We start from the raw sequence: 13,031 nt of genomic DNA, 5'->3' as shown, positions 1-13,031 counted from the left end.
TGAGCTTGAGTATGTGTATTGAGCTTCAGTTAAGACGTTAGTCCATGCTAGCTTTGATTGTGGAGAAAACTGGATAATTTGAAGCTTTTGTCAGCAAATTTCATCTTTGGGTTTAAAATAATTTTTGAGGCAGGATGAAAATCGGTGACGTATCGCGAATCTGCTAGTGGAGTGATGGCGCGTCGGTTTTTTATTATTACTCATGCTACGCTTTCTTATCCTATGAGAAGACCCTGCTTCTTTATTCATAAAAGCACATGCTTTCCGAAGGCAAAACAGACCTGCCAAGTTGTGAGACCCAATAGCCCCTTTCACACAGTGATACCGGTAAATATCCGGAAAATTTCCGGAACTGCTTTACCGGTATATTCAAAAAAGCGCTGTTCACACAGGCGAGGACGTTACGGAAATTTTCCGGAAAAGAGCATTCACACATCCATTCCAAAATACCGGTAAATTCTGACATCATTCACCACAAATGAGCTTTAAACGGCTGCGCTTGTATTTGTAAACATTTGACTAAATTACAGACTCTGTGGATGATCAATATTGTGAACAACTTTCGCAGGATCACTTTTGCATGTCGAGATGTTCATAATATGTGCGTGTGCAGGCTCTCACATGCTGTTTCATGGGCACACGCAAAGCTTAAAGGTAAACAAACAACGGCTTATCATAAGCATCTCATCGATGATTATTTACACCGTTGGCATAAAGAAGAACACATAAACGTGATCTGACTAACTTCTAGCAGCTAAATGTGTCTGGAAAAATATTCAAAGGTTTTTATTCTCACAAACCGCGCGGACGTAAATGCGTCTGACTGTTGTGATTGGCTAAAGCAGACGTCTCACGTCAGCACGTTCTAGACGTGCACGCGCTTATTACGGTAATCTTCCTTCTGCATTCACACAGCGCAGCCTTTCGGCAAATTGCCGGTAATGTTACAACTTCTCTTTCCGGAAAATAGCCAGAACGAATTTACCGGTATTTTCAAAAAGGACCTGTTCACACATACAAGCTTTCCGGAAAATTGCCGGCAATTTTCCGGAAAGGTCTGTATGTGTGAAAGGGGCTAATGACATGCCCTGACACGGGTCGTATGTGTTTGTTTCCATGATCCACGGAGGTTGTTGCATGTTTTCCCCACGATTCTGTCAGGGCCGAGACAGCAAAGCTGTTGGTTTGCAGCAAGCATTTTTGAGAGCTGTATGAGACTTTGTCTTTTATCAGTTGAGTTCATTCCCGTTCAGACACATCGCCTATATATCCTTACTGCTGTGTTTGAACCAGTCGATTGTTCGCACATGCTTAAAATCCTCCAGATTACCAGCAGGCATTCAGGCCCGGGGATCAAGGTGAAGAGAAGTCCTTCTTATTTATAGTGTTTATATAAACACAATTATCTTTATGGTGATATAACAACTTGTGGTTTGTGTATAAAAATTGGGCAAAGCAGTGGTACAGTAGGTAGTGCTGTCGCCTCACAGCAAGAAGGTCGTTGGTTCGATCCTCGACTCAGTTGGCGTTTCTTTGTGGAGTTTGCATGTTCTCCCTGCGTTTGCGTGGGTTTCCTCTGGGTGCTCCAGTTTCCCCCACAGTCCAAAAACATGCGGTACAGGTAAATTGGGTAGGCTAAATTGTCCGTAGTGTATGAATGTGTGTGAGGATGTTTCCCAGAGATAGGTTGCGGCTGGAAGGGCATCCGCCGTGTAAAAATGTGCTGGATAAGTTGGCGGTTCATTCTGCTGTGGCGACCCCGTATTAATAAAGGGACTAAGCCGACAAGAAAATGAATGAATAAATAAATGTATATAAAATTACGAAAAACAAATGTAGCAAGACAATAAATTACTTACTATTTATTGCTTAACATTTTAACTTTGTAAGCTATAAAATCTGCTTGGGATGAAGAACTTTCAGTAGAAATTCCAAAATAAATTTGGGAACAAAGTCAGTTTTTAGATTCCAACCTGTCTCATTCCTACTGTATGTTATGTTTCCCAAATTACAGAGTTTCTGGAAAAAAATATAAAATTTTTTTCAGATACATTAGAAATTTCAATTGAACCAGAACCTATATTACTTATATTTGGAGTTTCCAATTTTTGAGACTTACATGAGTACAACAAGTTTGTTTCATATGAGCTGATCACTGCCAAAAAAACGTACCCTTTTGTCTTGGAAAAAACAAGAAGTTCCAACTCTTAAATTATCATATCTGATCCATACAGTAGGTTTTATCCTGTTTAGAAATGTATAAAAAAAAGTTTATATTTGACACTGACCTAAGTTGTTCTTTTTGTGTGAATGCTGACGAAATGGTGATACATTTGTTTTGGTTATGTCATCACATTCAGGAGTTTTGGAATAATATAAATATTTTTTCTGTTAAGGTGAAGATTCCACCAGAATTTTCTATACAAGTGAAAATGAATATATTTGGGTATTTTAACTCGAACCCCACAAAAGAAAATAATGTTATATATATATATATATATATATATATATATATATATATATATATATATATATATATATATATATATATATATATATATATATATAAATTTTATTATTTTCTTAAGTGAATTTTACATTCAAAAATGCTAATTTTCAAATAGTAAACCTTCCTTTATGGTCTTCATTAAATATATGGAGAATTATAAAAAGTTGATTTCAGGATCGAATAATAAGAAAGCTTCAAAAACTCTCAAAATATGATCTGCTTTTAATATCTTCATATGAGTAATGTTAAATTAACCCTTGTTTATATTAAAAACATTATTTATTTTCTTTTCCCTTTCTATCTTCTCTTTATTTCCTTTTTTTCCATTGTGCCATATTATACTGCACTTTTTATCTTGTTGATTGATATTGTAATTTCATGTTTTATTTACGGTTATGTATGTTCCTGGATTGAGAAATAAAAAAGTTTAATTATTCTGACAAAAGTTTTGTGTACCCTAATAGACAAGGTTTTGTTATTTGAAACAATGTAGTGCCCTTTTGTTTTTACTTTCTACAAGCGTGTGATTAATATGTTTACTATGCCTTTAGTACTTACTTGTACCATTGGATAGCACTGGTGGGTGGTTGGTTGGGGAAATGCATGTTTATTTTTTGTCTAATTATTATTTTTATGAGCATTGGTTGTTGTTGTTTTTTTAATGTCTAATTGTTCAAATATAAGTTTTATGTTTATATTTAAAAAAAAAAAGGTGTATTCAGGAGTAAATATCTGCTAAAATTTTTAATAAAAAACCATTTAAACCACAAACCCGACAGTTGCAAACCATAGTCAATTATAGGACAATGTCCAATGAAAATGAATATATTAAAAAGGCCAAAGATTAATTCTTATTAATATGTCCATGATTTAATTTACAGGGGAGCTGAACTTTTGCCCCAGGTGAGAAGACAGTAGGGTGCCTTGAGCTATCAGTATGAGGAGATCTCAGGGAGTCAACACAAGCATGAAATAACAGAGGCCTGTGCATTGGCTCTGTCCCCCAGGAGTAGCCTGAGCTGTCTCCCCCTCCGGCCATGAAAAGCAATCAAAAAGCTGAACAATCTCCCATGGACCTCACCTCACTGTTTAATTACAGCACAGACTCACCGCGGCACTCTGCCTCACTTAGCTTATCCACGGTCAAGAAAAAAGACATGCTGCAATGTGACATTTACATAGGAAAACACAGCTGTTGAAAAAGACATGGACTGAAAGAAAAGTAGGATTTGACTTGTCACATACAGGTATATATATCCCAGTACTGGGTTGTAGCTGGATCCGCTGCATAAAACATATACTGAAATAGTTGGTGATAAATCAGGGACTAAGCATAAGGAAAATGAATAATTGAATGAATGAATGAATGAATGAATGAATGAATGAATGAATGAACATACAGGTATGTAGTGATTCCAGTATGAACTGTTAAATGCAAATGGTATATCATAAAAACGATTAATGGACCTTTTTAAAGTGCATTGGGTTAGAGTGCACTGACCCCTGGATTTACCCCTCAAATTAAAAAGCTTATTTTTGCCCATATTTAGAACATTAATGTAGATTAAGGAGCTCTAGTGCTCTGCAACCACCCAGCAAGCACAGGACATCAACATGACATCACATTGACGTTGTACACCAATACCGTAGGGATGTTGCATGTTGTTTGGAAATGAAAATCGGGTTGACGTCAGAACCCAACGTCAGGCTGACATCAATGTCCAACCTAAAAATCAACCAAATGTCAATTGATGTTAAAGCTTGATATTGTGTAGGCGATACCACTATATATATATATATATATATATATATATATATATATATATATATATATATATATATATATATATATATTTGTATTAGAATGTTTACCAAAGCTTTGACAATAGTAACGACCCACAGTTTGAAAACCACTATAATGCATAAATGTGTATTGAACACTTATAGTCTACATGTGATTGTTGCCTCATTACAAATTTCACAGTATACATATTAAACTAACATAAAATATACACTCAAAAGAATATTTTGCTGCTTGTTTAAACTACTTATCTAAAATGAGCTGAATTGACACAATTGTCAAGTTTTTTGAGGGAAAGCTTAATTTTTTTTTATCTTCAATTGACTTAAATTTGTAAAAACAATTAGGTTAACTAAACCAATTTGTGTCAGGACAATATGAAGGAATTATGTGGGACCCAGTATTTTACAGCGTAATTAAAGAGACCTTAAGTCTCTTTTCCAAATTTTGCATTCTAATGACGAGCTGTGATAAGATGAGACACTTCATGCCTGGTTACACTTCCTGAAACTATAGCTGCGTTCGACTTCATGCAGCGTTGCGCAAATCAACCGAAATCTGTTTTAAAGCGGAGCATGCTGGTTAGAAATTTTATCCAGATTGATGCTGCGCTGATGCCATGTGACTGTCACATGTGGCATCAAAGTACCACAAGAGTGCTCCGAGATCAGACGATGGATTCAGACCATGCAGCATCTGAAGAGCGACTGCACGAGCTCTGATGATGACACCGATAATACACGATTAGCCAAGTTCACCACATGACAACAACCACGTGTTTTGGGTTAATTTTTTTGACAACTTCCAATTCATAAATTTCAAAACAAACAATTAACTTTTTATATCCTCTCCACCTTGCACACATCATGTTTATTAAAAGACTACAAATATCTTACTGCAGTAACCATGTTTTGTTAAAAATTCTGGTTATAAAGGCTGGCTTGTTTGCACAGGTTTATTTTTGATCTTTTTATACTGACTATTTACTGCATTCAGCTCCATGAACGATTTAAATTATATACTTTAGTAAATAACCTAAATATTAAATCAAATAAGTCTTACAGTCTTGTAGTAAAATAATTATCATCATTGATCCTATCACCATAAAGGTTCCTTAACAAATTAAGTTAAATAATTATTTTACTAAATAATTATAAAATGATTTTTAGAATTATAAAATATATATTTTATTTCCTGTCTAGCCGTTTATACCAGGTATTTCTGGTAAACTTCTACTGAAAATGTAGCTCACTTATTTTAGGAATGTCCTCTTGTTCAATCTTTTTGGAATGCTTTCATTATAAAAAATAATATTAATCATTGTTTAAGACTTAATCAACACCTTGTTTTGAGTTTTACACTAATATTTATTGGAAAGTTTTATATCTATAAATGTAAAAAAATGTAAACCCCTTTTTAGCATATCTTAACAAGACGTATTAGCCAAGAGTGATGTTTATACTCCTAGAATTTGTGCTTATTGCTTTGTATTTAAATAGGCCTATTCGTTTTTTTGTTTATATTACCCTCTCCCCTTATTTCTCTCATGCCTTTGTTATATATTTAATTTATAATTCCCTTATTGTTTCAAATTGAACTATAGTTTGTAGAGACTGTATTCTGTTTTATTTGTAAATCTTTTGTTGTTATAAATTAAAAAAAAGTAAAAAATGATTACACCATGTGATCAGTCATCATGACTGCAGCAACTTTGAGCCCCGAAGTGTCCAGCTGTCTGGCTTGACAGGTCCGTTTTCAACTCCGCCCCCACCTGCGCTCAGCTAATCTCATTCATCACCGGCTGCAGCTGTGCTTCATGTCAAATCCACCTTGATTCCAGTATTGTTTTCAAAGTAAAAGTCCCACATACATACATAGTAAGTAAAATGCAAGTATAGAAAAAAAATCACTGTTGTAATCTCAATAGAAAAGTTGTGGCCAATCAAATGTAGCCTTAACCATGCATATTAATGATCCCATCATCAGAGTTTGTGTTTTGTTCTGATTGGTTTGTTTTTCACTTGGCTTTTACACTCATGGGATTTACATGAGAATGTGGAAACAGGTGTGTGAGGCTCACAGTATGTCATTTCCATACTGAACTCTTTATTATTCAGCCATATCCATATGTTCATTCTGTGGCAGTTTTTTAAGAGCAGGCCAGTGAATATTCTAATAACAAGACCAGTGTGAGAATAAATATGAACTAAATTATAGAGGAGCTTATAGGTAGTTTATTGGCACAATAATCGCTTAATCAGGCATAAATACTGATGCAAGAAATCTCAAAATGCCAATTAATCATCCAATTAATCAGCCTTGGTCTTACAAATTGAATCACTCAGTTTACTGTGACTCATCAAAGGTACTGTAGGTTTTCACTACATAATCACTTAGCAAAACTGTTGTTGTAATGTGGCTAATAAGGGATTTTTCCTACCGCAGTAGCTTAGTTGTAAAGAAGCTTTCAGAAATCCCTCAGGCCAAGGACTTTCAATTAAAAGCGCAAAACAATAGGCTCACAACAACAGCGACAACGCTCGCAGACAAACACAAATCAATGCAACTGAAGATTCAATGTTATGTTTTATGAAGAGATGCATGAAAAAAACATAACAATGAGGGAAAAATGAGTGAAATGAAAGGAATGCTTCATTGTGAGGATTAAAACAAAATTCAGAACCAGAAATGAAATGTCTGGAATAAAGTGATGAAAAAAATGGATGCATTTTAGCTGCGAAAACACAGTTTCACAACATAATTTCTCTTGCAAAATGTGATTTTCCCTTGGTTCAAATACTTCACAATGCCATCTGGTCCCCTCAAAAAACATTCATCCTTATAGCCATCATCATAGGGTGCATTGTTGTGGCAACCATAGGAAAGAAAACCAGCAGACGCTATGACTAAACACTGGAAGAAAAAAAAAAAAAGAAAATAGCCCATTGATAGACTTGTGACTCAGTGAGTGAGCGGCACAGATTGGGCTGACATGGTCCTCAAAACAGCCAACGTATTCAATCGGAATGCAGTTTTTTTTATCCTTTAATAATATTACACACACACAGTTTCTATATGTAATCAAACCTGCACAAAACTCCTATATAACGTAAGAGTACAGCATCTCAAACACATTCTATAGTCCACACAAATCTACAGAGCATTGAAATCTCAAGCAGAACATGGATAATCACTGAAGGTCAGGAGTGATCGCAAGGTTTTAAGGCCAAGCTGCCAAAAAATGTCAAGTCATTACTGATTAAGCATGAATTTGTTCTTGAATTCTAAAGCATTTAAGAAAAAAAAGTAAATTTTCTTACTGTAACTGAATAATCATTGCTAGTAAATGAACTATTTTATGCATAATAACACACGTGTATTAGGCATGGGTCGGTATAATATTCTGATGGTATGATAGCCTTGGATAAAAATATGACGGTTTCATGGTATCACGGTAGTGTGATTACTGCTCTAAAATATATTCTTTTTAAATGTCTGGGTAAAAAACTTTTTTTTTTTCGTCTTTGAAAACAATTTATTTTATTCTTTGAAAGATTTAAAATATTTTGGCGCAGTAAACATGTCAGGCTAAACAATGAAAATTAATCATAGACTTTTGCTGTCTTCATTAGCTTCAAAAACATAGATTACTTTACAATTTAAAATGTTATCTTTGGATATTTTTTTCTGCTGGAGATACTTTTGTTCTAAAAAACAACAAAAAGTACATAAAAAATCTTCCATATACCCTAGGAATGGTATTACAGAAAATTCTGGTGATTTTTAAACATTGACTTTTCCAAACCGTGGAATACCATGAAAACGGTTATCGTACCATGCCTAACATGTTTACTTTATTATTTAATTTTTAAAACTGATCTTATAAATCTTTTTTTTATTTTTTATTTTAGTATAATAATCAAGCACTTAGTGTCTGTAAAACCTGATTAGCTTTTTATCTAGACTTTTACACCACATTGATAACAAAAGGATAATTCACCCCAAAAAAAATTATAATCTGTCATCATTTACTGTCATCTTTAATGTTTATGAGTTTCTTTCTTCTGCTGAACCAAAAATATATATATATTTTGAGGAAATCCAAAAACCTGTAACCATTGACGTCCATAATATTTGTTTTTCCTCCTATAAAAGCCGATGGTTACAGGTGTTCATCTTTCTTCAAAATAATCAAAATGTTCAACAGAAGATGAATTTAAATATATTTTTTTATTTGTGCAGGAACTACCCCTATGGCATTAAATGCCTTTTAAGTGTTTCTGAAACTATTATGCACACAAATGTGTTAAACTACAATATTCAGGCATCCCTTGTAAGTAAGCAGTCCGCTTCCAATGTTCCCTATAGCAAGCCGACAGTTTTTTTTCATTCCCAGTAAAACAACTCTATTAAAAAAACGGTAATGTTGAAATGTAAACGTAGGATGCTCACTATTTGTTTGACACCATGATGTCCCTTCAGAAATCTGTTTATGTAAGCTGCTCCTGAAACCATGATGTTCCAAAAATGCTGTCAATGTAGGGAGCTCACTACAGCATGTCTTTCGACACATGCCAAAAAAAAAACCTTGGTTTCGAGACAAGTGTCAGAAGTGTGCAGGGTTTAACGAAGCCAAAAGTCGCAGTACTACACACTCTACGAATACCACCTAATCACATCACGTAATATCAGTGTTCACTATTTAAAAGCAGTGATGAAATGCATGCATATTGATAAAGTGTTGCGTTTTCATTCGTATCTCACGCAGAACAGCACGTCAGATCACTTACCCACTCTTGAAGCAGCCAAATAGTGGTTATTTCTTCACACCGAGAGCTTTTCGCCACATACCAGCTTAAATGTTGAAATAATTTCCTTTATCAGAGGCACTTGTGCATGTTTTCGCGCATCCCGGGCCTCCAGTCAGAGAGCAGGTGGACGCGCCTCCCGTCAGTGATGGAGAACAGCCCGCTGATTCTCTTTCCTCTATCGCTCCATCTCCGATGACAGCAGGGCCGTGTCGTTAAAAAGCGGCGCTCTTTAGCTCCAGCACGTCTCCATCTGTAAATCAGGTGCTGGATGCTGCCATTGTTCGGGCTGCTGGATCTCGGTGTGATGGGCGCAGTCTCGTAAGCGCGCTCGCTGTTCCCCTCGCGCGTCTCTCTCCGGCTCGTGAGAGTGCGCGCGCCCTCAGTGCTCACAGGCTCGTGACGTACGTGTGAATGGGAGGTGCTACAGGTGAAAAGGCCAAAAAGTTTGCTTTATTCCTTTTTTCAAAGTGAAGCGTTACCGCAATCACAATGAATACACAGACATATTATAACTTTACTAGGCATAGGCCGGTATAAGTTTCTGACGGTATAATAACCTAGAATAAATATCCATGGTTTCACTGTCCAAATGTAAAATACAGTAAAACACCCTAAATCTGTTGAAACACGTCGATCTGATGGCGGTTAAGTTTGCAGTTGGATATTATTGGGAAATCGCTGACAGGAACAACTTTAACTTTCACTTCACGCATGGTTTGTGAATGAACAGACCACGTTGCCTACTAATTGCAGACGCGATGAGGTGTTTGCGCCGAGTTTAAAGTAATCCATCACAGAACTGAAGTGTGCATTACTTCAATCATTTTAATATAGCATATTATTAATGAAAGGCAAAAATAATAGTATAATATTGAGAGATAATTTTAATCTCGCGGCCCACCTGCAGGATCGCTGAGGCCCACTAGTGGACCACAGCTCACCGTTTGAGAATCCTTGCTTTATCGGATGAAATTAACCATTTGCAGTTGGACACAATCCAGTGGACATAATTCGGAACAGCAGCTTCCTTTATTGAAAAACTGCAGATCATTTTTAGAATTTACAGAATAATCTCGCGGGCCGGATTAAATCTTTATGCGGGCATGATCCGGCCCGCGGGCCGTACGTTTGACACCCCTGGGCTAAATAGTTAAAATGAATTATTGATTTCTTTACAACAAATGAAAAATACATTAAATAACCTTACATATACCTTAGGAATAGTATAACAGAACATTTTAGCGGTATTCCAAACCGCGGTAAACCTTGAAACCTGTAATCTTCCCATGCCTAAATCTGACCAGGCCATATTTCTAAACTTTGCAAATTACCCATTGTGTACATAACTGCACAACAAATACGGAGGCCGAGAGAGCTGCAATTTAAGAAAGCACATACAATTACAAAAAAAACACCAGCAAATAAAGAAACAATCTTTATCAATTTGACAGCACACGTTTTGCAAATTCTCCCAACACAAACAACTGAAGAAACGTGCTGCAACTGGCCCTACCACCATCATTGCAACTGCTGCAGCCATGGTTAATGAAACACATTATTTAAAATTATTTAAAAATTTTTGTCATTCTAGTGCTTTATAAATTATAAAAATTAAAACATGATTTCAAAGGAATTGTAACTAAAAGGATCACTTGGGTTCTAAGGAGACATCAGTAATCAAATTATTTGCCTTAATCTGAATAAGACAATAATATGATTAAGATGTTTATTTGAGTTGCTTTTTGAATGTTCCTTTCATGATCTCCTTTTACATTTATTCACATAATTCGATTAATGTTATTGCAGCACCACGATATTCACATTTTGTTACATGTAATTTTGGGTGCTTCATTTTTTAATTTGTTGACTTTAAGTGCAGTTTGGCACTTTCATTTTTATTCAGGAACAACACCAAGATATTGGATGTGAGTATGAACTGCTAAAAGAGTGTTGTTTTAATACAATTTTTTCTCCTGTATGGTGAAGAAAAAACTCTGCATTTCACAATGCAGGTGTCTGTGGTCCTGCACTGACTCAGTAGGTGCATAGAATAGTATCAAACAGCCGTGTGTGTATAGACCAGGGGTGTCCAAACTCAGTCGGGCTGGTGTCCTTCATAGTTTAGCTTCAACTTTCTTCAACACACCTTTCTGGAAGTTTCTAGTATACCTGGAAAGAGCTTGATTAGCTGGTTCAGGTGTGTTTAATTGGGGTTGGAACTAAAATATGCAGGACACCAGAGTTTGGACACCCCTGGTATAGACTATCCTCTCACAAAATGTGGTGAAAGTCCTACATGATGGTAATAATTTGCGGTGTTTACATGTCTGTACTGCACTTCAATAATGTGACTAAAATCGGCCCTCCACATGTCTTAATTAGATTTCTGTTTAGTTAGATTATGTTCTTAATCAAATTAAATTAATCAAAATTGCTCTTAATCAGAGTATTGTCTTAATCATATTAAAATTGGATTAATGGTGTCCATGTAATCGAACACAATAGAAAATGTTCATGTTTTGTCGGTCTTAGTACACAATGAAACTGCAGAAGAGTCAAGCTTTAGGGCCTACTCACACTATGCCATCCATACCGTGCCAAGGCCCGTTTCCCGGATCGTTTGAGAAGTGTGAGTGCGCTGAATGGGGCTCTGCAGCACGAGGGCTTTATGATCGTATATGAGCGCCACAAGTGGCGGATCTGTTCGGCGAAATATCTGACTGCGTGTTACCGCATCCTTAAGGACTGTTTGGTGAAATATTTGACTGCATGTCACTGCATAACAAACAACTGAAACGATATAACTAGAGAAATCTCCATTGTGCTGCTGAGTGAGAGAGTGCTTCTCACTGAACAGCGCAGCATCGATGACGTAAGCGTGCCGAGGCCCGATTGTGGTGTGAGTGCGGGTCGTCGGGGGAGAAGGGAGGGGGGACAGTCGTGCTTTGGCCCGGTTCGAGGCAACTGTACCTAGTGTGAGTACGGCCTTAAATAGCAAAATATTGAAACTCTTTTTTTAAACATTTTGAATGAGATGCTTATGGTGCAATCCAATTCAATGATCTATGCTAAGCTAAGCTAAGCTAAAATTGCTCCTTTACAACCACAGTCCGGCTGAATGGATTCTAAAAACAGTAATAGTAAACTGTTAACTAGGGGAGTTATAAAATAAGGCTGTTTTCAGAAATAATAATCCTTTCATAAAATCATACATTTTTGCCCATTTTCATATGGCATTTTATTTTAACATGTACTATTAACACACACACACACACACACACACACACACACACACACACACACACACACACACACCTGAAGTTAGGCTACTACACTGTAAAACCCAAAAAGTTAAGGTAACGTTTGAGGAAACTAATTGCAACAAACCATTTAGGTTCAGAAACTAATCCTAATGAGCACTGCAAACTTATTCCATTTGAGTTAATGAAGCTTTTTAAACACAGTAAAACCCAATAAATGAAAACAACTCAAACCAACTGAGTACTGTAAAACCCAATAAGTTAAGGCAAATCAAACCGTTTGAGGAAACCGATTGCTACAAACCATTTGAGTTAAAAAAAAAAAATAATAATCTATATGAGTACTGTGAACTTGCTCCATTTAAGTTTAAGTACTGAGATACTCATTATCTTCAACACTGAGTTCAAAACTCTTCAAATGAGTAAAATTAACTTTCAGTCAATTTTGAGTTACCAACATTCATTTCATTTGATAAAGTTGACTGTTGGGTTTCACAGTGTATCAGATTCATTCATTCGTTTTCTTTTCGGCTTATTCCCTTTATTAATCTGGAGTCGCCACAGCGGAATGAACTGACAACTTATCCAGCACATGTTTTACGCAGCGGATGCCCTTCCAGCCGCAACCCATCTCTGGAAAACCCATCCAT

At 36.0% G+C, this 13,031-nt stretch overlaps 1 protein-coding gene across 4 annotated transcripts in view; it reads right to left on the bottom strand.

The window, feature by feature from the left end:
- Positions 1-9,481, bottom strand: part of nexmifb (neurite extension and migration factor b) — a 145,528-nt gene extending 136,047 nt beyond the window's left edge. For all 4 annotated transcript variants that reach the window (XM_073922549.1, XM_073922551.1, XM_073922550.1 and 1 more), the window contains exon 1: positions 9,101-9,481. The gene's annotated coding sequence lies outside the window, so the exon portion shown is untranslated. The remainder of the gene's footprint in view (positions 1-9,100) is intronic.
- Positions 9,482-13,031: the final 3,550 nt, after the last annotated feature.

Source organism: Danio rerio, chromosome 14 (genome assembly GCF_049306965.1).
Source record: "Danio rerio strain Tuebingen ecotype United States chromosome 14, GRCz12tu, whole genome shotgun sequence".
In the NCBI taxonomy this organism is placed as follows: domain Eukaryota; kingdom Metazoa; phylum Chordata; class Actinopteri; order Cypriniformes; family Danionidae; genus Danio; species Danio rerio.
This window is presented reverse-complemented; position numbering and strand designations above follow the sequence as displayed.